Source organism: Artemia sp. Qi Xiang Cuo, chromosome 13 (genome assembly GCF_049724085.1).
Source record: "Artemia sp. Qi Xiang Cuo chromosome 13, ASM4972408v1, whole genome shotgun sequence".
Classification (NCBI taxonomy): Eukaryota; Metazoa; Arthropoda; class Branchiopoda; order Anostraca; family Artemiidae; genus Artemia; species Artemia sp. Qi Xiang Cuo.
This window is the reverse complement of record NC_142806.1, coordinates 3,933,831-3,960,193: the sequence shown is the minus strand read 5'-3', so window position 1 is coordinate 3,960,193 and position 26,363 is coordinate 3,933,831. Positions and strand designations below refer to the sequence as shown.

General features: G+C 34.2%; 1 protein-coding gene across 1 annotated transcript in view; it reads left to right on the top strand.

Moving 5' to 3' along the window:
• LOC148944859 (sodium channel protein Nach-like) overlaps nucleotides 1-26,363 on the top strand; it is a 376,236-nt gene that overhangs the window by 183,525 nt on the left and 166,348 nt on the right. The window lies entirely within an intron of this gene.

Genomic DNA, 26,363 nt, shown 5'->3' with positions numbered 1-26,363 from the left:
GTTAAGTAACAAAACTTAGATACAACATTTATCAAAAAATACATTTGGTTAAAGTTTTAAAAGTTATTTTAAAACACTAAATAGTAATTTAAATATACACAGAGCATTTTTTTTTCAAAGTAAATTTCTCAAAAAAGGAACACTAAAATGTGTTATAACTCTTTTTTTCAATTTTGGATATCCTTGTTTCGTGGTGTTTTAAGATTGTTAGTTGTTTGTCTACGAAGTGTAGAAGATTTTTATTTGTTATTTCGACTTTCCCTATTCGTTTTTCAGCTTCCTTCCACGTAGTCTCAGATACGGTACCGAATATATATTCTGAGATTTCCCCTACAATACCGATTAGGCTTCTTTTCTTTCTGGCCAAGGTATTGTCTGTTTCGCTTTTGTTTTGTTTTTGGAGCGTAATTATCGTTCTTTTTATATCTTCTAGAACCCCACTGATTTGGTTGTTAAGTACTTTGAACAACAAGGTTGCCTGCGTTTGAAATAATGATGCTTTTGTTTCTTTTTCTATTACCTGCGGGGGTGTGAAAGGAGGCAGGTTAAAAGTTTTTTCTAATTCTCTTCTTGTCATTTCCAGATTATTTGCAAATATCGTTACTTGGCTCTGGAGGGTATGTAAGGCTGAAGCATAAAACCTAATCGCGATTTGCCAGTAGCCTTCCAGGGGTTTCACTGTATTCATTCTGCCAAATGATACTCATTTTATAACCCTAAATTCGGCCGCAATAAGCTGGAGAAGATTAAAAACGCAAATTATTGTCCAATTTATCATCTGTAACAAATATTCCTTGTATCAATCATATATAAACACTAAAAACAAAAAAAAACTAAAAATTTTTTTTGAACGTGTTGAAAATCAACGCGTAATTCCTGCGTATTCTGCATATTCTTGGATCATTTGCAATTGCCTTGGCGTTATCGTTAATTCTTGTAATTCAGTTACTTCCTTCCTGACATTTTTTATTTTACTCTTTTGATAAATAATCCAAACTGTTATAAGTGTAAATAGACTTACACATACTGTGCCCATAATGCACCCTACTAAAAATAATTCATTAAATTGAATGCTTTCTTCCCTTATTACTCTCAGTGTAACTTCTGTTTGACTGAGGGCTATTTCTTGCTCTTGTTTTATATCTTTCAGCATTTGGGCCCAACTAATAGGTTCTTTAAAATTCTTTTTCCAAATTTCTACTAGGTGTTTACTACCTTCTTTGAAAAAAATTTCTAATTTGCCTGGTAAAATTGTTTTAATTTTTAATGGCGTTAATTTATTACTGTTTTCTTCTGATCTTAGTCTATTTTGTCTTTTAAGTATGAAATTTTTATCTTTGTGCCATAGATTACATTCTGACATTGTCGATATAATTAGTGGAAAATTTGTTATTTTTCTGTCTTGAACACAAGTTCCATCTAGCGTAACATTATTTGAAACCAATACTTCTGATGCGCTTTCTTTTATAATTCCTTCAGTTGTTGCCGAAGGTTTAGAAACTTCCCAATGGCATGTTTTTTTAATGCCTTGTTGATTTTCTAAAATTATGTTTTCCCAACAATTTAAACTATTTTCATGTTGTTTTCTTTTTAGTTCTTTTTTGGTCAGTTATAGTTTAAAGAAACAATTTTCTAAAACGTCCATGATCCAAATTTTTTCTGGAGAAATCATTCTTTCTCGGTTGTTTTCTGCTAATACATATGCTGAAGTTGAGGTCAGGGTAACTACTACTCCCGCTAGGCCCCCTGTTGCCATGGGAAAAGCTTGAAACAGGGTAAATACGCTATTTTTCTGAACTAGGTGTATTATCACGTTTATTCTGAGGTTTCCCGCTAATATAAAATAAGAAGCTTTTAATAGCTTAGCATACCAGCTTAAAGGGTCTATCGGGTCTAACTCCGAAGGTAATTCATAGTACCCTTCCTTTAATACAAAATACTGTATGTTTTGCAAGATCTCTTTTAATTCCTTTGCAGGCAACAGAAGTCTTAGAATTTGTCCTAACTGTAATAACCCTAATGCTCTCTGAACTTCTATTGTATAATCGCTTAAAATTTGTAGATATGTCATTAGCTCTAGCATACTTGCGGCTAAATATTCTCCATATAGCGGCTTATCTTCTTTACTTCCATTTATCAATAAATACTCTATTTTATCTAATATATTATAAATTTCTCCTAAAGTCCAATTTAAACTGGAGATTTTTTCATTCTGAGCTAGTCATAACAATTTTTTGTCTTTTTCGATATGAAAATATGTTTTGCTCAAAATTTTTGTCTTTTCTTCCTCCGGGATATTGGCATGTATTATTTCCAAATGATATTTTGGTATATCTTCAAAAGCGATATTCATTTTATTTTGTTCTTCTGTTAGTGATTCAACATTAACAATTGTGCGGTGTTTCGTCACATGCATTATTGCTTCTACTTGTCTGTTTATTGCGTACAATTTTGCAAGCACCGATTGCTCAAAGCTATGGGATATATTTGCAATTCTTTCATATCTGGTTTTCGTGATAAATAGTCTGGTAATATATTTGTACGGCCCTTTATATATATTTGAGTATATGAATATGCTTGCAGACGCAGTATCCACCGTTTCAGCCGGGCTGAAGTATTTTGCATCGTATGTAGCCAAACTAATGATTTTTGGTCTACTCTTAATATAAATTTTTTTCCAAGTAAAAATTGTCGAAAATATTCTGCAAATACTATAACTGCTAAACACTCCCTTTCAACTGTCGAGTATTTCTTTCTGCTTCCGTCAGTGACCTACTGGCGCATTGAACTATTGATTCTACTCCTTCAGAATTAATGTTTAATAATATGGCGCCTATACCGTACCCCGAAGCATCTGTTTGCAAACAGAAGTCTTGTGACAAATCTGGTAATTTAAGTATTGGTGCCAGTAATAGTTGCCTTTTTATTTCATTAAACACTTATTTTGCGTCCTCTGGACATTCGGATGTACCTGATTTCTTTAATAGGTTCGTCAAAGGTTGTTCTATTGTGGCATAATGTTTAATATATCGTCTAACATAGCTTAATAGTCCACAAACTGATCTGCAGCTTTTTATATCTTTAGAAGGCTGTAAATTTTCTAAGACTGTAAATTTTTCTGGATTTGGTGAAATAGTACCTTGGTTTATCAGGTGTCCAAGAAATACTAATTTTGGTACGACTATTTTTAACTTTTCTGGTTTTAATTTTAAGCCAACTTTTTCAAACTTTTCCAGTATTTTTCTAAGTCCGATCAAGTGGTCTTCCAAGTTTTCGTTAAACAGAATTACATCATCTAAATAAGCCAAGGTATCTTTTTTCCTTCCTGGTTCGATATCTTTTAACACCGAATTCATTAGCCGACAAAAACAATTTGGACTAAATGATAAACCGAACGGCATCCTTCCAAATGTGATCGTTCTTCCATTGTCTAAGATTACTGTAGCCTTATGCTTGGTTTCTGCATCTAAAATGATTTGCCAATATCCTGCTATTAAATTAAAACTAGTGTAATATTTTGAACCCCCTAACGAATCTAAAATCGAATCAATTCTTGGTAACTTCATTACGTCTTTAACCGTGACAGCGTTTAGTGCTCTAAAGTCTATACATAGTCTCCAGGTACCATCTTTTTTTCTGACTATCACTAATGGAAAGCACCAATCACTAATGTTTTCTTTAATTATACCCTGATCTTCCATTTCTTTTATTTGGCTTTCTAGCCATGTCTTTAAATGATAAGGTTCTTTATACGGTGACTTTTTGATTGGAGGGCCCTCTGTTGATATCTTGTGCGTGATTAAGTGAGTTAATTTGTAATCTGATTTGTGTCTTGCAAAAGTCCATTTAAAATCCCAAAGAATATTTTCCACCCTAGTTTTTACGTTTTCCGGTAAATGTTTTAAATCAAATTGTTGCAAAAATTCCGTTTTCGTCATTCCATACTATTCTTGTGGTTGCGGTTTTAATGAGGATAAATGTTCCTGGCTAGAAGTGAAGTTTACGCTTAATTCTGGACTGTTTAGAGGTTTTATTTCTGAATTTGAAATCTTTTCTACTGATCCAAGTTCTACCTGGTTCAGTTTTATTTTATGATTACTTAGATTTGATAGTTTTAAGTATGTTATACCCTTTTCAATTTTTATAACCTGGTTTTTTCACGAAAATCATTGGGTATTCTTTTATGGTGTACCCCCCTATCACGGCATCCATCGTTTTAACCCTTCCCTCTTTTTCATTTAGTGTAGCTAGAACTTGAGCTGTCGCTCCCCCTTCTATTGTGACTTTTCCGCTTATTTTTAGGTTAAAATTCGAATCTTTACTTTCTTTATTTGTTACTACGCAAATTTGCCTATTATTTTCATTTGCCTGGTTCATTGTGATTGTATTGGATATGGGCTCCCATACAATCCCATATTTTCTGATGGCATCTACTCCTAGAATACAAGAAAATGGTAGCTACTTGCATATTATTACTGTTACTGTCATTTCTTTATCCCCTGCACTAAATTTTAGTGGATATTCTCCTCAAATTGTCAGCTTGTGCCCTGTCACTGATGTTAGGGTATTTTGGCATCTGCTTACTCGATTTTTGACACTAGGAGGAAATCTATTAAAGACTTCCTCTCGAATTAATTGTTTAGATGCGCCTGTATCTAGTAAACATGTTAAATTTGAAAACACTCAATTTTTAAAACAACGCAGAATCGGTAGATTATTATTATTTGCATTTGTATTACAACATTCTAAACTATATAGGGGTCTTTGTAAGGAAACAGCTCTGTCGACCCTTACAGGCTGGTTTCTCCGTTTAAATGCCCACTGTTTGGCCAAAACTTTCTGGGATTATCCCAGTTTTCTTCAGCGCTGCTACTTTGACCCTGGGTATTATTAACCGTTTGCCTTCTAGGCCTGAATTCAGGAATATTATTATGTGTTTGCCAAGTATTATTTGTTCCCTGCCTTTCTAAATTTCTGTCCCCTTGCGTTCTGAACTGGTGTTTTGTTTTGTCCGTCTGGCCTTCTTTGGGTATTTTATGCCAGCAATCTGCCGCATAGTGATTTGGTTTGCCACAATTGTAGCAATTGAATCTTTTCCTATATTGCTTTGTAATTTGCCCTTCCTCGTGGGGTCTATATCTATTTCTATATATTCTTGACCTGTCACCATTTGCTCTATAATTTTCCTCAGGAGGAGGAGGTGGGTGTCCATAATACTTGGTATTCCAAGTCATTAAGGATCTAATACCATGGAATTGGTCGTCAAATGTGGAGGAGTCAGTCCACGTTGGAAAGGATTGGCCATCCTCGGGGCTTTTTGGTTTATGATTCGGCTCCTCAATGTTCATCCTCTTCTGTCCCTTTTCATATTTTTTACTTTCTTGGGCTCCTGTGTTATTTATTGACATTTGGTAAAACTTTTTCATAGCCTCGTCAATTTTTACCTCTGTTTTGACTAGTAGTATAGCCTGCTCGAAATTTTCAGGTTTCCACGATAATATTAGTCTTAATAACTTATTTGGTAACCCTTGGGTAAAAGTTTGTAGTTGTACTTTCTTTACTGTCTTGTCATTTCCACCTTTTTCTAATTGTGAACACACGGATCTACAAATTTTGTCTGCATATTCCCTGATACTAGTTGAGGCATTGAATGTGACTACCTCTGTTCTTAGCCTCTCGGAGATGCTTTTCTCAATGAATCTTGTTTTAAAATATTCGATTAGAGTACTGATGTCCTTGGGCTCTTTTTCCCTAATTTCCTCAAAATTTTTAAGGGAGCGTCCTTTTAATCTGGCTGCAATGCATTGCTCTTTGACCTTGTCTTCAAATGATTCAGTTAGTTCGTCGAAAATTCTTAATTTTTCGATAAACTCATCTACATCTGAATTTCCCGCGTATTCTGGTATAATTTTTGCAATTTCAAGTACTGTTGATAGGGAAGTCATTTTTTCCTCTGGTAAAGCCATTTTATTTCAATTTGCTATTTTTATCTAGCCTTTTCGACCCAGTTTTCTAGCGACCACCAGTTGTTGTGAAGTGTTATTTATTGGTTTTTGGGGGTTGTAGTCTTAGATGCCTTTTATTCTCCCTTTATAGGGGAGATAAACTCTGGCCTTAAGGTAATTGAACTTTGGTAGCGTGCCTTAGGCTATGACCGAACTAATGAGGCGTACCGACTGGGGATGTTTGAGAGGCTAAAAATAGATCGTAGAGAGTTCGTCTAAAATACAATACTTTTATTCATTTATCAGATAATAAAATTGGATATATTCTGGCAACTGGGACTGGCTGTCCCAAGTAGCCCCCAAGTCTCAATAAAACAACAATAAACTATAAATTAGACACTTACGATTATAAAGCAAGATCCCAAAGTTTTGCAAAAACAACGGACCGCGGGTCAGTCCGGCATATAGTTAGTAAGAGTTTTTTCCTTCCGATAAAATGTATCTTTTATACATTTTTCTCAACCACCCCTTCTCACGTAAATGCTAGGAAGTGGTAATTTCTCAATTTCCCCTTAAACAGAGCTTAGCAGGATGTGTTTCTTATCTTAATAAAAAAGTGGTATTTCCAAACTTCATATTTGCGTCATATATATCTTTACTAAATTAAAAAATTAACTAATATTAGAAAGCTTTACCACACCTGTGTGTGTCTAAGAGGGTGTATGTATGTTTTATATGTGATTCAATAAATAATATTTGATCATTTAATCTCTCTCAGACTTTGGTAAAAGCTCTGTTAACATAATTGAGATTCTAATGTACATTATATGAACCCCGCTAGTAGTATCTATGTCTGAAAATTCCTTTTTATACATCTCCAACTTTTTAGTAAACATTCTAAGTGTTTGACGTGCTAGTGTAATCTAAAAATAATAGAAACATAAAAAAGTTCAGAATAAAATATTTTTATTGAAATAACGACATGTAGAATATTAACGTAAAAACATGTAACATGCATTATTATACATTATTAATATCATTGAACATGTTGAATCTGTTCCATACAATAATTCATCTTGTTCTCTCTTGACAGCTATTGTCTTCTCTTAGTTCGTAACCAGTTTAATAATCATTAATCTATCTTGAGTCATTTACAATTTTTAATGTGTTGTCAGCTACAGGTTCAATATGCGTTTCGTCTGTGGTGCTAGTTGCTTTATTTACTATATCTGTTGGTATATGATCAATTGCAGTAATAATTTTCACCTGCGCGTTACTCTACATCACTTCATCTTTATATTCATTAGTTATGTTGTCTGCTAATACGCTTATATTTTGCTTGCGATTTAATTTCATTTGAATACTAATACTAGAACGAGCGCAATATGATCTATCAACTGGTACCGTGTTACAAGAACCATGAGCAAGAACACGCCCCTCTTCATCAATTATTATTTTTATGTTGGCATTCCCTTTGAGTGATATCATCTCTTGATATCTCACTCTCACATATCCACCATCAGCAATGCTGAATGGTCTTGGTAGTTCAAAGAGGTTTAATCTCTCACTGTCATGGCAACGCACGCATATATTTCTAATGAGATCCCCATTAGTACTTGTTTATACTTCAAGAATTTATTTCTGTCAGCATTCAACACAACGATGACTTTATCATGCGCACAAACTTTCTTCGAATATTTCATCTTCACTAGGTTTTTTAAAATATGATGCAAGTGTTTATCCTTCCAATGTACAAGAAATACTGATTGAATATATACAATAAACTACGTAGTCTCGATGAGCAACCATAGAGTACCACTGGTACAGCCGCAAAAATAAAAAAAGCTCAAAAAATTTCCAAGTCCAAAATATTCCAAGAAAAAAAGTGTTACTACTAACATTATTTTCCTAATAGAAAAAATCACGACTAACATATCCATATCATTCTCATTTCGTATTTCAAAAATATTAAATGTTAATTTTTAAGTATATGTCATTTTATTTTATGTGAAACAAAATGTAAAAAAAAATTAACAGTAAAAAAAAATTCTATTAAAAAAATGAAAGTTGCCAAAAAGTTGGGGGAGGGAGTATTGAGGCCTTGGAGGATGGGGTCCTTGGTGGTTGGGATGGTGTCCGACGTTTACCCCCCCCCCTCGGCGAATGCCCCCGGAAAAAACCAACCCAGAAAATACCCCCCCCCCCCGCGGAAAATACTCCCCTGGAAAATACACCTCACGAAAAATACCCCCCCCCCCCAAAAAAAAAACGAAAAAAAAATAACCCCCCTTGGAAAATAAGCTTTTCCAAATTTGAGAATTTTATTTGAGTTTTATTTTTTTATTTCCGTAGGGGGATGGTGTTTTGGTACTTGTGTATTATTCGCCATTCACTCAAGTTTACGCTGTACAAAACTCAAGAACAAAACTGGTTTCATCGTTAGTTTTTTTCAGCTTAGCGCGAGACAAGACAAAGAAAAGTGACTGAATATATGGGAAATATATAATCTGTATATGCTATATATTTGCATATACAGGGGGGGGGTAAAGTAGTTTGATACTTCTTTACAAGGGGGTGGAGGAGGGGTTACGTGGAAGGATCTTTCCTTGGGGGAAGGGATATTTCTATAAAGGGGCGTTGGATTTCCCAGCATTATTTAAAAAACGATCAGAAATTAAATAAAAAAACAAGTTTTTTCAACTGGAAGTAAGGCGTAACATTAAAACTTAAAACGAACAGAAATTATTACGTATATGAGGGGGTCGTCCCCTTGTCAATACCTCGCTCTTAACGCTATTTTTTTATTACTTTCAAAAGAGCTATCTAGTCTAATTAAACAGGCTTTATGATTCAGGGCTTTGTGATTCGAACAAAATTTGAACTTTAGTGTAATATTCGAACCCATAATAGACAAGTAACAAAACTCCTTCCCGTAAAGAAATTAAAAAAATTAAAGTCAAATAAAATTCTCAAGTGTTTTTTAAGTGTTTTTTTCCAAGTATTTTTCTTTCAGTGTCCGTTTTTCTAAGTATTAAATACTATTATTAGGTTCATTTTATTGACAAGGATCGTTATTTACTTATCATTTATTACTATGAAGGATATATCTTTTTGCTTTTTATTTGCTCCAACCAAATCATATAGAAAAAATTTTTTGGAAAACTTGTTAGGGGTCACTCAGTCACAAATTAGAACAAAATTTTTTTCTTATTATGGATCAAAATCTTTTGGCAGGCAGCCAATAATGGGACAACAAACGTTTTTTTTCATGGTTTTTCCCTATTCTGCTTTTTTCCTTTCGTTTCCTTATAATTACTATATAGTCCCAAATTTCCAGGTGGGGGCCATGACCCCCTGCCTACTCCTCCCACCCCCCATTGCCGGTACCCGTGGCCTCGTTAAGCCAAAAATAAGTAGAAATAAAATAAAATAATTTTCAAAGTGTAAAACTACCATAAATCACCATCAATAAATTAATTGAACGAAAAACGACCAGAAATAACAATAAATAACCCATTCAAATTCAAAATGGCAAAAATTAGCATGAGTAATGCTGACAACCACCACACCTCTTCAAGACCAGAAAGTAATTTGTACTTTACTGAAAACAATATACATTTTAAATGTTTTCACTTTTTTGACTTCAACAAATAAAGAAGTATTAAGATTTAAGAAATAAATGTCAGAATATGTATATCAAACTAACAATACACGGTTTTTTATTTTATTTATTTTATTTTTTTTTAAGGAAAGTGCAAATTATTTTCTGGTCTGGAGAAGACATGGGTGTTGTCAGCACTACACCTTTTACTTGTTGATCGTTTTGAGTTTGACTAGGTTATCTATTGTAATTTTTGTTAGTTTTGGGTTTCATTTATTTGTTAATGGTGATGTGTGGTAGTTTTACACATGGAAGATAAGAAAAACAAACTCGTAGAATTTGACAACGCTTTTATCCGTAAAAACTTAAAAAATTTAGAATGTGTTGGTTCCCAAAGCCACTTATCCCTTCAAAGGATAGCCAAACATTCTTAATTTTTTCGGTGCCATATGTTTAGCTTAATTTTGATGATTGTTTGCCTAAATATTTTTTCTTCTTAAATTTTAAATAAAAGGAGATAGAGGGGTTAAATGCCCCTTTCCTCTCTTATATTTTTATATGTTTATTTGTTATCTTATATATTTGAGGAGTCCTATCTAAAGAGTAGTAAAACCGCTTTGAAAAAAGTTAACAAGCACTGAGGGCCATTTCGACCCTTAGCTAGTAGAAGCCCTTGAATATACATTTATATTTTTCCACTATTTATCAAAAGAATTGTTTTATGCACTGTTTTGTCAGAACTATTAGTTTTTTTGTTTTTTTTAATAAATGTATGACAATGTGATTTGTAAAAAAATTCTGTTCTATTGTATTTAGATAAAATAAAGAATTCGAACGTCACAAAAAATCCAAAGTAATTTCTTTCTTGACATATTTTTCTATTGAGGTTCCCATGTTATCATTTACGTTCAGTTGTTTAGCTACGAATTAGCTAGGAAGAATGCTTAACTTTGTCTTACTTGTTTGTCTGAAGCACTTTTAGATTATTTGGGAATTTTGAGTCTAAGAATAGGCTATACTTTTGACACTTAACTTTGAGGAAGTATTGAGGCCTTGGAGGTTGGGGTCCTTGGTGGTTGGGATGGTGTCCGGCGTTAAAGAAAATCCAATAAAAATTATTCAAATCAATATTTTTAATTTAATTTTGAATGCCAAAAGCCAGTATATTTGACACCTTTAAACTTCATAACTGTACAAAATTAAATTTTTTTCAAAGCGACAACTTACTATGTGTTTTTTATAATTATGCAAACTTTCTTGTGTTCTAATAACTATACTAATTGCTAATAATCAAATACATATTTAAGATCACCATAAAAAGCTGATTCTTTTACTGAATAATATCAATAGTTAGGCTCTTATGCTTTCGTTATTGACCAGGATCGTTATTTACTTACCATTCATTACTATGAAAAATTTGCTTTTTTTGTTATTTATTTGCTCCAACCAAACCATATAGAAAAAATGTTTGTGGAAAACTTGTTAGGGTTCACTCAGGCACAAATTAGAATATACATTTTTCCTTATTATGGGTCAAAATCTAGTGGTTGGCAGCCAACAGTGGGGCAACAAACATTTTTCCATGGTTTTTCCCTATTCGGCTTTTTTTTCCTTTCGTTTCCTTATAATTACTATATAGTCTCAAATTTCCAGGTGGGGGCCATGACCCCTCCCCTTTTGCCCTCCTTTCCGGTGCTGATGACCGCGCTAAGCCAAAAATGATTAGAAAAAATTAAAATAATTTTCCAAGTGTAAAACTACCACAAATCACCATAAATAAATGAATTGAACCCAAAACGACCAGAAATAACAATAGATAACCTATTCAAACTCAAAATACCAACAATTAGCATGAGTAAGGCTGACAACCCCCACGCCTCTTCAAGACCAGAAAGTAATTTGCACTTTACTGAAGACAAAATACGTTTTAAATGTTTTCACTTTTTTGACTTCAAAAAATAAAGAAGTATTAAGACGATAACGAATAGATATCGCAATATGCATATCAAACTGACAATACATGTTTTTTCTAATTAAAGCGCGAATTATTTTCTGGTCTGAAGAAAACTTGGGTGTTGTCATCCATACTCCTTTTACTTTTTGCTCGTTTTGAGTTTGACTAGGCTATCTATTATAATTTCTGTTAGTTTTGGGTTTCATTTATTCGTTAATGGTATTTTGTGATAGTTTTACACTTGGGAGATAAGAAAAACAAACTCGTAGAATTTCACAACGCTTTTGTCCGTAAAAACTTAAACAATTTAAAATGGGTTTGTTCCCAAAGCCAACTATCCTTTCAAAGGATAGCCAAACCTTCTTAGACTTTTCGGTGCCATATTTTTTAGCTTAATTTTGATGATTGTTTGCCTAAATATGTTTTGTTCTTCAATTTTTTTTTTAATTTTATTTTTTTTAATTTGGCACCCGCTACTGCAAAAAATTGCAGAAGTTCATATGGAAGCCTTTTCAACACAAATGGATTTGTGTTTTTTTTTTAAGTTTTTAAGACACTTCTGGTGTGTAAATTCCTCTTTTTACCGTTCCTTAGCACTTTTCAACAAAAGTATAAAAAAACTCAAATAAAAGTTTCAAATTTAGAAACCTTATTTTCCACAGGGTATTTTCCACGAGGGTATTTCCGAAGGAGGGGGTATTTGCCGCGGGGGTTACTTTCCGAAGGAGGAAGGGGGGGGGAATTATTTTCCGTGGGTGAAGGCATTTTTCAGGGGGGTTAACAAACGCCCCCCCACCCCTCCATTCACTATATTCGTTTGTTATTTTACTCAGTTCATGGCCCTATATTTGGCTTTAAAATACACTTATTTGTCTATCTATCTAATATGCAGAATAATTGTACCAAAGTCATTTTGCATGCAGCTCCGTTAAGATTAACCCCCTCCCTCCCTAATCCCTTAATCCCTCCTAACCCCCTAATCCCCCCCCCGCAAATCTAAAGCTTAAATCTATTTCTAAAGTAACAAAGAAACTAACAAACAAACCGGCATGTTCTCGAATTTTACACAGCGTAAACTTGAGTGAGTGGCGCATAATACAAAAGTACCAAAATTCCACCCCCCCCCCCCTACAGAAATTAAAAAATAAAACTGAAATAAAATTCTCAAATTCAGAGAGCCTTATTTTCCAATGGAGGTGGGGTTTTTTTTTGGGGGGGAGGGGTATTTTCCGCGGGGGGGGGGTATTTTCCGGGGGATATTTTCTGCAGGGGGGTATTTTCCACGGGGGGCGTTTCCCGGGGTGGGGGGGTATTTTCAGTTTTTTTCGGGGGGTATTTTCCGTGGGGGGGAGGGATTTTCCGGGTGGGTATTTACCGGGGGATATTTGCCAGAGGGGGGGGGGGTAAACGCCGGCCACCATCCCAGCCACCAAGAACCCCAACTTCCGAGTCCCCAATACTCCCTCCCCCAATTTTTCGGCCCCTCCTCCTATTCATTATATTTTTTTTATTTTAACTTTTTTTTTTTATTTTTTTTTTATAGAATTTTTTTTTACATTTAATTTTTTTACCTTTTTTACAGAAAATAGCATGACATATACTTAAAACAAAAAATTAACATTTAATAAATAATTTCTAAGATAAAAATTTTTTTATAGTATCCATGAATTTTTCTTAGATATTTTGATGTTATTATCTTGCACTGAGGACGGTCAAGCGGAGGTCTTGACCGAAATATTTGCATTTTAGTCCATATGTTTCACTGGCTTGTACAATCCTCGTTTTTCTCTTTTTTTTTACTATTGTTTCGTTTTATTAACATTTAATATTTTCGAAATACAAAATGAGAATGGTATTGATATGCTAGTCGTGATATTTACTGTTAGAAAAATAATGTTTGTAGTAACACTTTTTTTTTCTTGGAATTTTTTGGACTTGGAAATTTTTTGAACTTTTTTTTATTTATGCGGCTGTACCAGTGGTACTCTATGGCTGCTCATCGAAACTACATGGTTATTTTGAGTTTGAATATGTTATTTATTGTTATTTCTGTTCGTTTTGGTTTCAATTCATTTATTTTTGGTGATTTGTGGTAGTTTTACGCTTGAAAAATTATTATGCGGGAGTACCAAAACTCCTTCCCCCTCCAGAAATTAAAAAAATAAAACTCAAATAAAATTCTCAGATTTGGAAAGCCTTCTATTTTTTGAAGTAAAAAAAAGTGAAAACATTTAAAAAGTATTTTGTTTTCAGTAAAGTGCAAATTACTTTCTGATCTTAAGGAGGTGTGGTCGTTGTCAGCCCTACTCATGCTAATTGTTGCTATTTTGAGTTTGAATAGGTTATTTATTGTCATTTCTGTTTGTTTTGGGTTCAATTCATTTATTTATGGTGATTTGTGGTAGTTTTACGCTTGGAAAATTATTTTAATTAATTTCTACTAATTTTTGGCTTAACGAGGTCATGGGCACCGGTAAGGGGGGCAAGGGGGATTCATGTCCCCCACCTGGAAATTTGAGACTATATAGTAATTATAAGGAAACCAAAAGAAAAAAAGCAGAATAGGGAAAAACCATGGAAAAATGTATGTTGCTCCATTGTTGGCTGCCTGCCAATAGATTTTGACCCATAATAAGGAAAAATATATGTTTTTCTAAGTTTTTAAGACACTTCTGGTGCGTAAATTCCTCTTTTTCCTGTTCCTTAGTACTTTTCAACAAAAGTAAAAAACAAACTCAAATACATGTTTCAAATTTAGAAACCTTATTTTCCATAGGGGGGAGGGTATTTTCCACGAGGGTGTTTTCCAAGGAACGGGTATGTTCTCGAATTTTATTTTGGGGGTAATTTCCGGAGGGGGGGGGGGGTATTGCCCGGTGGTATATTTTCCGCGGGGGGGGGGGGGTATTTTCCCGAGGGGTGTTTCCCGTTGGGGCGGGGGGGGGGGCTATTTTCCGGAGGGGTATTTTCCAGGGGGGATTTTCCGAGGGAGGGGGGTATTTTAGGCCGGGAGGTATTTTGCGGGGGGTATTTTCCGCGGTGGGGGGGGTATTTTTCGGGGGGAGGGTATTCGCCGGGGGGGGGGAGTAAACGCTGGCCATAATCCCAAACACCAAGGACCCCAACATCCAAGGCCCCAATGCTCCCTCCCCAAATTTTCGTCCCCTCTCCCTGTTTATTATACCTTTTTTTTAAGTTTTTTTTTTAACTTTTATTTTTTTAATAGAATTTCTTTTTACATTTTTCTACATAAAATAACATGACATATACTTAAAACAAAAATTAACATTTAATATTTTTGAAATACGAAATGAGAATGATATAGATATGTTAGTCGTGATTTTTACTATTAAAAAATAATGTTTGTAGTAACACTTTTTTTTCTTGGAATATTTTGGACTTGGAAATTTTTTGAACTTTTTTTTATTTATGCGGCTGTACCGCTGGTACTCTATGGCTGCTCATCGAAACTACATGGTTATTTTGAGTTTGAATATGTTATTTATTGTTATTTCTGTTCGTTTTGTGTTCAATTCATTTATTTTTGGTGATTTGTGGTAGTTTTACGTTTGGAAAATTATTCCGCGGGAGTACCAAAATTCCTTCCCCCTACAGAAATTAAAAAAAATAAAACTCAAATAAAATTCTCAAATTTTGAAAGCCTTCTTTTCCATGGGGGGGGGAATAACTTACCCGGGGGTAAAGTATTTGGACACTTTGAAGTCAGAAAATAATTCTTTCTAGGTATATGGCCACTAAAAAATTACAGAATAATAGCGAAGTATCTGGAAATTTTGTTAACTAAAAAAAAACAAAAAAAAAACAATCTAGTTGAAGAGCGAGGTGTTTAGGAGAGGGGCAACCACCCTCACATATGTAATAATTTCTTTTCGTTTTAAGTTTTGATGTAGCTCCTTACTTTAAGTTGAAAAAAGTTGTTTTATTTTCTTTATTTAATGAAGAATAGAGGCAAACAATTTCCTAAAGGCAATAGATATCAATTAAAATAAAAGTATTTAAAAATGAAAAAAAAGTAAGTAGTTACAAAAAATACAAAAAGCAATATCTGGATCACTTTCAAGTGATCAATTCCATCCTCAAGTGTTCTTCTCAGGCTCCTTCTATCCATTCAAGTCTTGTAGTTGGTGATGTGGTTGTTGAGGGTATTTCATCTGTTCAAGAAGCATTTATATCTTATTTTGCCAACATTGGGAAAACCACTGCTTCTTCAGTCAGGTCTTCACAGTCACAACCAGATTACAAATCTTATCTTGGTCCACAATGTCTCAAATCAATAGTGTTTTATCCTGCTTCTATTATTAAAGTATCCAGGATTCTAAACTGCTTGAAGGGTTCTTCGTCGTCTGGCCCAGTCTGTATTCCAACTATGGTAGTTAAATTCTTTCTTGCTTCAATCATTTCTCCATTGACAAAGCTTATAAATCTTTATTTTTGAAAATGGGATTTTCCCCAGTTCTCTTAAGCGAGCTAGAGTAATTGTTCTATATAAAGGTCGACCAAGAAGTGATCCAGCCAATTATCGTCCTATATCTTTGCTGTCTGTTTTTAGCAAAATTTTTGAAAAGACCATGATTTCCCGTCTACTTGCTTTTCTAGGGGCTAAAAGATTTTTTCATGATTTTCAGTTTGGCTTCCGAGCTAAACAGTCTACGGAGCATGCGTGTGTAACTCTTTTAAATTTTCTCCACACCGCGCTTGACTCTGGTTGGATTCCTGCAGCTATATTCCTAGATGTCCGTAAGGCTTTTGACTCTTTAGCTCATGAGATTCTGCTGTATAAGCTATCACACATTGGTGTAAGAGGACAGGTTCATCCTTTGTTTGATTCCTATTTGTCAGGTAGAACTATCTCCGTAGACTCCCTTTCCCGCTTTTCCTCTGAAGTTGAGTTTGGTGTTCCTCAAGGCTCTGTTCTTGGACCGTTTCTGGTTTTGATCTATGTTAATGACCTTATAGTTGCGGTTAAGAATCAAAAAGTTACACTGTGCTGTCGCCTATGCCATCCTGAATCTCTCTATGCTAAAAAAAAATCCATCGTCTCAGGATGTGGACACTCTCGTTGCTTTTGCTGATGACAGTACCATTGGTCCTGTAGTTGGAACTTAGTCCGAGATGCTTCCCAAATTATTTGACCTTTTTGAGAGAGTTATTCCTTGGTTTGATGCAAATTGCCTAGCCCTAAATGTTGCTAAGTCAAGTTTTTAATTTTTTCCCTTATTTCTCTGGCGTGCCTTGAGTTAACTAATGTCCAGCTTTCAAGGGGCTCTCTCAGTAGACCTAAGGAACGATATGTCCTACTTCTCGGTATTCATCTCGATGAAAACCTTTCATTTAAGCATAATATTGGACTAATTAATATGAAGATCTCAAGGAATCTTGGAATTTTGAGGAAGCTTAAACACATTTTTCCTGCATCAGTTTTAAAAATTCTATTCCATTGCTTAGTTCAGTCCTACGTCTCTTATTGCCCTAAAATATGGATGCCAACTTTCCCTTCTTTTTTGAAACCACTTTCTAAGTTATATGATAAGGCAAGAAGGCTTACACAGGAAACAAATTGTTCTACATCCAACCCAACTAGCTTATTACTTGATTTACAGTCTCTCTACATTCTTTTGTGTGTGTCTTTCACTTTTCATCAAATTCATGGTGATGTTCCCACAGTCCTTCAAATTACTCCTTCTTTCGTCGCTGATAGGTCTTTGCATCATCTTCGCAAATCAAGGAATATTAATATTTTATTTACTCCATCTGTGAGGTCTGACTTTAATCCATTAACTGCTTGTCATATCGTTTGGAATAGCCTACCTGAGTCAGCTCAAGAATGTCACTCGTTTGGTAGTTTCAAAAGAATTAAAAAAAAAATATTAATGTCTTGATTTTTCATGTTTAAATTTATTATTGTTTTTTTAGTTTTAATATTTTTTTTGGGGGGGGGGTGACTAGCCTGGGTTGGAAACGTTTGTTGTGAGGGGTACAGAGTTTGTCTATTATTTTTTATGGCTTGGTTTCAATTATATTTTTGGAATTTGGTTTAATTTATAGGATTGTCCTACATCCTTTTTGTTCAGGGGTGGGTGTGGGGTCTCATAAAAATCACTTTTCGTTTGGGTCTTTTAATTATTGTTTTTTCTCTTTTTTGTTTTGTTTTGTGTGTGTGTTGAAATGCATTATGTTGAAATTACCTTCTTTTTTTTTGGTATTTATGCTATTTCTGTTTTCCCCTGTTTTTTTTCTGGCCATAGAACCTTACGGGGGTTCTATATTGAAGTGTTTTTTTCGTAAATTTACTGGTTGAATAAATTGATTGATTGATTGATCATAGGGTAGTCCACGCGAAGTAAATTGATTGCTTGGTAGTCCCCTGTTTAGTTTTTGATTTTTTTTTTCTCTCTCTACTTTTTTTATGTGAATCTTTGTATTTTATGATTTTTTTTTCTTGTTTATTATTTTTTATTTTTTTCGTTTTTTTTCTTGTGTTGAGTCTCTTAGAGGTGTGAATGTATGATGCTGAAATTTTTTTGTTTTTTATGTATTTGCTTCACTTTGTTTCTCCCCTGTTTTTTCCTGGCCATAGAGCCTTACGGGGGGAGTTTATATTGAAGTGTATTTTGTTAAGTTTATTGATTGAATAAATTGATTGATTGATTGAATAGCCTGCTTACAAAAACTAAGATACAAACTCCCAGCATTAAGTTTTGTTGAGCAATACCAAAGTGTTGGATGGATATTTTCTAACAATATTGACAGTTTTGAACTTGGTTATCAAACACCAAAATATTTAGTGCCTTTAGACTCAGTGTTTGTAAAAAGTAACGCATTATCAAAGTAGTTTTTTCAAAGTAAAACATCAAAATTAAGATTAAGAAAATCAAACACAAATTTTTAATTCAATAGTTTTAATTTAATTTTGAATGCCTAAAGCCAGTATATTTGACACCTTTTAATTTCATAACTGTAAAAAATTAATTTTTTTCAAAGTGAAAACTAAATAAATATCTTCACTCTTGGAAAAAAAATTGATAATAAAACATATAAAACGTATCCGTTTAGGGGGAAAATACAGAAATATAGTATTCCTTCCAGGGGAAACATTTCTGATTATTGTGGCTTCATACATCAGCTCTTGGGTACTCTTACAATGCAATCAAAGGTTGACGGTATATTTTTACAGAAATCGTCCCTTATTAAGTTGTTTTCCTTGTGTTTTCTATAATTATGCAAACTTTCTTGAGTTCTAATAACTACACTAATTACTAATGAACAAATACATATTTAAGATCACAATAAAAAGCTGATACTTTTAAGGAATAATATCAAAAGTTAGGCTCTTATACTTTCGTTATTGACAAGGATCGTTATTTACTTGCCATTCATTACTATGAAGAATTTGTTTTTTTATTTTGCTCCAACCAAATCATATAGAAAAAATGTTTGTGGAAAACTTATTTGGGGTCACTGAGTCACAAATTAGAACATACATTTTTCCTTATTATGGGTCAAAATCTATTGGCAGGAAGCCAGCAATGAGGCAACAAACATTTTTTCCATGGTTTTTCCCTATTCTGCTTTTTTTCCTTTCGTTTCCTTATAATTACTATATAGTCTCAAATTTCCAGGTGGGGGCCATGACCCCCCCCCCTGCCTTTCTTGCCGGTGCCCGTGACCTCTTTAATCAAAAAATTAGTAGAAATAAATTAAAATAATTTTCCAAGCGTAAAACTACCACAAATCACCATAAATAAATCAATTGAACCCAAAATGAACAGAAATAACAATAAATAACCTATTCAAACTCAAAATACCAACAATAAGCATGAGTAGGGCTGAAAACAACCACACCTCCTTAAGACCAGAAAGTAATTTGCACTTTACTGAAAACAAAATACATTTTAAATGTTTTCACTTTTTTGACTTCAACAAATAAAGAAGTATTAAGACTATAAGGAATAGATATCACAATATGTATATCAAACTGACGATACACTTTTTTTTCAAGTAAAGTGCACATTATTTTCTGGTCTGAAGAAGACATGGGTGTTGTCAGCCATACTCCTTTTACTTTTTACTCGTTTTGAGTTTGACTAGGCTATCTATTATAATTTCTGTTAGTTTTGGGTTTCATTTATTTGTTAATGGTGACTTGTGGTAGTTTTACACTTGGCAGATAAGAAAAATAAACTCGTAGAATTTGACAACGCTTTTGTCCGTAATTAAATAAAAAAAACAAGTTTTTTTAACTGAAAGTAAAGAACGACGTTATAACTTAAAACGAACAGAAATTATTCCGTATATGAAGGGGGCTGTCCCCTCCTCAACGCCTCGCTCTTTACGCTAAAGTTTTTTTATTGTTTAAAAAAATAGAGTTGTGAGAAAGTCAAACTTTAGCGTAAAGAGCGAGGTGTTGTGGAGGGGACAGCCCCCTTTTCATATACGGAATAATTTCTGTTCGTTGTAAGTTTTAACGTTGTTCCTTACTTTCAGTTAAAAAAACTTGTTTTTTTATTTAATTTTTGAACGTTTTTGAATTAATGCAGGTTTTGATTTTGGCTCACCGTACATCAATAATTAAAACAAGATTTGCATATTATATTTGGTTAAATGGCTTTCTCGAAACTTGTTTAATTTTATTTACGAACGTTTTTATTAGTAATAAATATACGTAACTTAGAATTAACTTACGTAACGAACTTCTATCTTCATAAATTTTTAACACGTATATTAGGGGGTTCGCCCCCTAGTCAATACCCTGCTCTTTAAACTCTAGTTCGAATTTTTTTTCCAGTTCTTTACAAATGACCTCTTAATCACAATCAGTTGATCAGTTGAAAAACTTGTTTTTTTTATTTAATTCCTGATCTTTTTCTTTAATAATGCTGGGAAATCCGGCGCCCCCTTCATAGCAATGCCCCTTCCCCAATGAAAACTTCCTTCATGGAAAGATCCTTCCATATAGCCCCCGACCCTCTCCTTCCCCCACCTACCAGAAAAAATCTCCTTTGAAAAAGTCTGTATACTTCCCAATAACCAATACTATATGTTAACATTGAGTAAAGTTCATAACTTTCAGCCCTCCCCCTGGGGCCTTTGGGGGATCAAGTCATCCTAAAAGACATTTTTATTATACTTTTGACCATGTTGAACGAAATGACAATCTCAAAATTTTGATCGGATGACATGGAGAAAAAAATGAGCGAGGTAGGGGCCCTAGTTGCCCTCCATTTTTTGGTCACATAAAAACCGCGCTAGAACTTTTAATTTCTGTGCGAATGAGCCCTCTCACGATATTATAGAACCCCTGGGTCAATAAGATCACCCCTGTGAAAAAAAACAAAAAAAAAAACACAAAAAAAAAAAGAAAAAAACGCAACCGTTATATTTACTATGTCGAAAAATAGAAAATTCCACATTTTTTTATATAGGAGCTTTAAACCTCTAAAGTAGGGTTCTCTGAGACGCTGAATATGATGGTGTGATTTTCATTTAGTTTCTATAGCTCATAAGGGTTCTTTTAACCTTTTTTCGAAAATCAGCCAAATTTTCTCAGGCACGTAACTTTTGATGGGTAAGATTAAACTTAATGAAACTTATATATTTGAAATCAGAATTAAAATTTGATTCTTTTGATGTATCTATTGGTATCAAAATCCCGTTTTTTCGAGTTTCGGTTACCATTGAGCCGGGTCGCTCCTTACTTACAGTTCGTTACCACGAACTGTTTGAAAACTTAAACAATTTAGAATGTGTTGGTTCCCAAAGCCAACTATCTTTTCAGAGGATAGCCAAACCTTGTTAAACATTTTGGTGCCATATGTTTTAGCTTAATTTTGATCATTGTTTGCATAAATATTTTTTCTTCTTCAATTTTTTTTTAATTTGGCACCCGCTACTGCCAAAAATTGCAGAAGTTCATTTGGAAGTCTTATCAACACAAATGGATGTGTGTATTTTTTCTATGTTTTTAAGACGCTTCTGGTGTGTAAATTCCCCTTTTTTCCGTTCCTTAACACTTTTCAACAAAAATATAAAAAAAACTCAAATAAAAGTTTCAAATTTAGAAGCCTTATTTTCCACAGGGGGGAGGACATTTTCCAAGAAGGGAGTATTTTTCGCGGGGGTTACTTTCCAAAGGAAGCGGGGGGATTATTCGTGGGGGGGGGGCATGTTTTGGGGAGTTAAACACCCCCCCCCCCCATTCACTATATTTATTTACGTTATTTTACTGTGTTCATGGCCGTATATTTGGCTTTAAAATACACTTATTTGTCTACCTATCTAATATGCAGAATAATTGTAAGAAACACATTTTGCATGCAGATCCGTTATGCTTACCCCCCCCCCCCTACTATGCAAATCTATAGCGCAAATTTACTTTTAAAGTAACGAAGAAACAAACAAAAAACCGGTTTTTTCTCGAATTTTACACAGCATAAACTTGAGTGAGCGGCGCATAATACACAAGTACCAAAATTACATCCCCCTACGGAAAGTAAAAAAATAAAAATAAAATAAGATTCTTAAATTTGGAAAGCTTTATTTTCCACGGGGGATATTTTTTTTTTTGGGGGGGGGGGTCATTTTCCACGGGAGTTATGTTTCGGGTGGTATTTTCCGGGTGGTGTTTTCAGCAGGGGGTATTTTCCGTGGGGGGTATTTTCCGGGGGGGGGGCTCTTTTCCGCGTGGGGGATGTTTTCCAGGAGGATATTTTCTGGGGGGTATTTTACGCGGGGGAGGGGAGGGTTATTTTCTGGGGGAGGGGTATTTTCCGGGGGGTATTCGTCGGGAGGTATTCACGTAGAACCGGTTGGTTGACATCCAACGACTGCCGTATCATGGCCTAAAATCCACCTTATTAGTTTCAACTTTATGCATATTCCCAATACTGTGTAATCTTTTTCATAAGGTATTGGCTGGAAGTCTGCATCCCCTCACATTTCACTCTGTTCGGAAATTTAAATAATTATTGTCAAGACATGTCTCCAAAAAAATAAATGTATCTCTTAGGGAGTCAACATTCCCTCAAATTTAGTCTTAGTTGGTAAGCGATTAAAATTTCCACCCTTTACCGGTTTCATCCAACCCTAATAAAAAATTTATTCATTTAACTCTTAATGGATTCACCTTGTCAATCATACTCATACAGATATTTAAAATTGATAATAATTATAAATCCATATATAAAAGGGTTAAGAAACAATGACACTGACTAAATCTGTCAATAATTTGTAATATGTCAATAAGTTCTGTAAATCTTTAATCATTTTGACAGAATTCTAACGCCTCTCTGTAAAGTAGGTTAAATCCCTGAAAAGAACAATATCTATGTATCCTCTGTAATGCATATTATTTTTGGTCGGAGTCCCATAGTCTGCCATATATGGTGTTTCCCCAGTATGTAAATATATTACACTACTGATGTAGACATACATTTTCGGGTGATACATTTTTCGGGTAAAGTTTGACTTTCTCACAACTCTTTTTTTTTAAACAATAAAAAACTTTAGCGCAAAGAGCGAGGCGTTGAGGAGGGGACAGCCTCTTTCATATACGGAATAATTTCTGTTCGTTTTAAGTTTTAATGTCGCTCCTTACTTTCAGTTAAAAAAAACTTGTTTTTTTATTAAATACAGTAAAGAAAGGGGTAATGAGGAATGAAGCAGCCCCTTACTTAATTTTATAAATATATGTCCACATGTCCCATATTTTTCGAATGGTGCTATGAGGGATGCGGCAGTTCCGCTTCTGAGTTTAGCCAATAATTTTCCACAGATTGCATATTTTTGAAGCAGGGAGACAAGGAATGTGGCACCCCTCTTATCAATTTAGTCAAAAATTGTCAAAAAATTCCATTTCTCAGTCCTTGCTTGAACATCACGTTCTTAGAAAATATGCAATTATCAGGAGAATGAAGAAACTCAATTTCAGAAGTTTTCTGTTGACTTTCTCGAGTAAGCACTCTTGCTCAGCAGGGTCGCCTGCAGAGAGAGAACTGGTTGACAATGCGTATCCTCTCTTGTGGACGTTGTCTGTCATTTTCCAAGGGATTGAAACCCCTCATGATTCTTGCGGGGGCACTTGGCAGGAATTGGAGTAAGTGGTCTCACCACCTTGAAAAACGGGCTTGCACTTGAGAAAAAAGATTCACTAGATTGAGCGTAAAAGTGATCTCAGCGATATGGTTCTTCTCATAATTAAATAAAAAAAACAAGTTTTTTAAACTGAAAGTAAGGAGCGACATTAAAACTTAAAATGAACAGAAATTATTCCGTATATGAAAGGGGCTGTCCCCTCCTCAACGCTTCGCTCTTTACGCTAAATTTTTTTATTGTTTTAAAAAATAAAGTTGTGAGACAGAGTCTAACTTTAACGTAAAGAGCGAGGCGTTGAGGAGGGGACAGCCCCTTTCAAATACGGAATAATTTCTGTTCGTTTTAAGTTTTAATGTCGCTTCTTACTTTCAGTTTAAAAAACTTGTTTTTTTTATTTAATTTCTGATCGTTTTCTGGTTAATGCAGCTTTTATTTTGGCTCACCGTCATTGATTAAGTAAATAAAATTTGCATAAAATTTTACTCTTCTTTTGCTAAATGGCTGTCTCTAAATTTGGTTCTGACGTAATTTACAAATTAACTTACGTAACGAACTTCTATATTCGTATATTTTTCTTCTGGCAAAACATACGTTGCATATATAGCTGCAGATTTTTGCAGATATGAGCTTGAAACCTATGTAATAGGGTTTTCTGATACGCTGAATCTGACGGTGGGATTTTCGTTAAAATTCTTACACTTGTAAGGGATGTTTCCTCCCTCTTTAAAAAATCAGGTAAATTTTCTCATGCTCGTAGCCTTTGATGAGTAATACTAAACTTAATAGAATTTATATATTTAGAATCAGCATTATAAGCCCATTCTTTTGATACATTTATTGATATAAAAATTCCGTTTTTAAAAGTTTCGGTTACTATTGAGCCGTATCGCTTGTTTTTTTTTTTTATTACGTATATTACGTTTATGTTATTACGTATATGAGGGGGTTCTCTCCTTAGTCAATGCCACGCTCTTTACGTTAAAAGTTAAAAAAAATTTTAATTCACAAACCCCTGAATCACAAAGGCCGTTTAATTAGAATAGATAGCTCTTTTGAAAGCACTAAAAAAACTGTAGCGTAAAGAGCGATGTATTGACTTGGGGGAGAACCCCCTCATATACGTAATAATTTCTGTTCGTTTTAAGTTCTAATGTTGCTTCTTACTTTCAGTTGAAAAAACTTGTTTTTTTTATTTAATTTCTGATCGTTTTTTTAAATAATGCTTGGAAATCCGGCGCACCCTTCATAGAAATGTCCCTTACCCCAAAGAAACATCCTCCACGGAAAGATTCTCCCGAGCCCACCTTTTTGCAGATAGGAGCGTGAAACTTCTTTAATAGGGTTTACTGATAAGCTAAATGTGATGGTGTAATTTTCGTTAAAGTTAATTAAAAATGCAAAATTCCACATTTATGCATATAGGAGTTTGAAGCTTCTTTAATAATGTTCGTTGATAAGCTGAATCTGGTGGTGTTAATTTCGTTAAAGTTAATTAAAAAAAATTGCAATTAAACAAAATTTTATTGTTTAAAAAAATTGAGTTTTGAGAAAGTCAAACTTTAGCGTAAAGAGCGAGGCGTTGAGGAGGGGACAGCCCCTTTCATATACGGAATAGTTTCTATTCATTTTAAGTTTTAACGTCGTTCCTTACTTTCAGTTAAAAAAAAAACTTGTTTTTTTTTTATTTAATTTTTGAACGTTTTTTAATTAATGCAGGTTTTGATTGTGGCTCACCGTGCATGAATAATTAAAACGAAATTTGCATATTAATTATACTTTTATTTGGTTAAATGGCTTTCTCCAAACTTGTTGAATTCTATTTACGAACGGTTTTATTAGTAATAAATATACGTAACTTACGAATTAACTTACGTAACGAACTTCTATATTCATATATTTTTTATACGTATATTAGGGGGTTTGCCCCCTAGTCAATACCTTGCTCTTTAAGCTAAAGTTCGAATTCTGTTCCAATTCTTTAAAAATGACCCCTTAATCACAAAGGCCGTTAATTAGAATAAATAGCTCTTATGAAAGTACTAAAAAATCTTTGGCTTAAAGAGCAAGGCATTGACTAGGTGAACCCAGTCATATAGCTAATATTTTTCTGTTCGTTTTAAGTTTTGATGTTGCTCCTTACTTTCAGTTGAAAAACTTGTTTTTTTTATATTTAATTTCTGAGTTTTTTTTTAAATAATGATGGGAAATCTGGCGCCCCCTTCATAGCAAAATCCCTTCCCCCATGAAAACTTCCTTCATGAAACGATCCTCCCATATAACCCCCGCCCCACCCGCACCCCCTACTACCAGAAAAAATTCCCCCTAAAAACATCTGTATACTTCCCAATAACCAATACTATATGTTAACATTGGGTAAAGTTCATAACTTTCAGCCCTCCCCCTGGGGGCTTCAAGGGATTAAGTTATCCTAAAAGACATAGTTATAATATTTTCGACCATGCTGAAAATAATGGCTATCTCAAAATATTTATTGGGTGACTTTGGGAAAAAATAAGCGTGGGAGGGGGCCTAGTTGCCCTCCATTTTTTCGGTCATTTAAAAATGCAGTAGAATGTTTAATTTCCGTTCCAATGAGACATCCCACGATATTCTAGGACCACTGGGTCGATACGATCACCCCTGAGGAAAAGAAAAAAAAATCCGTGATCTTTCTTCTGGCAAAAAATAGAAAATTCCACATTTTTGTAGATAGGAGCTTGAAACCTCTACAGTAGGGTTCTCTGATACGCTG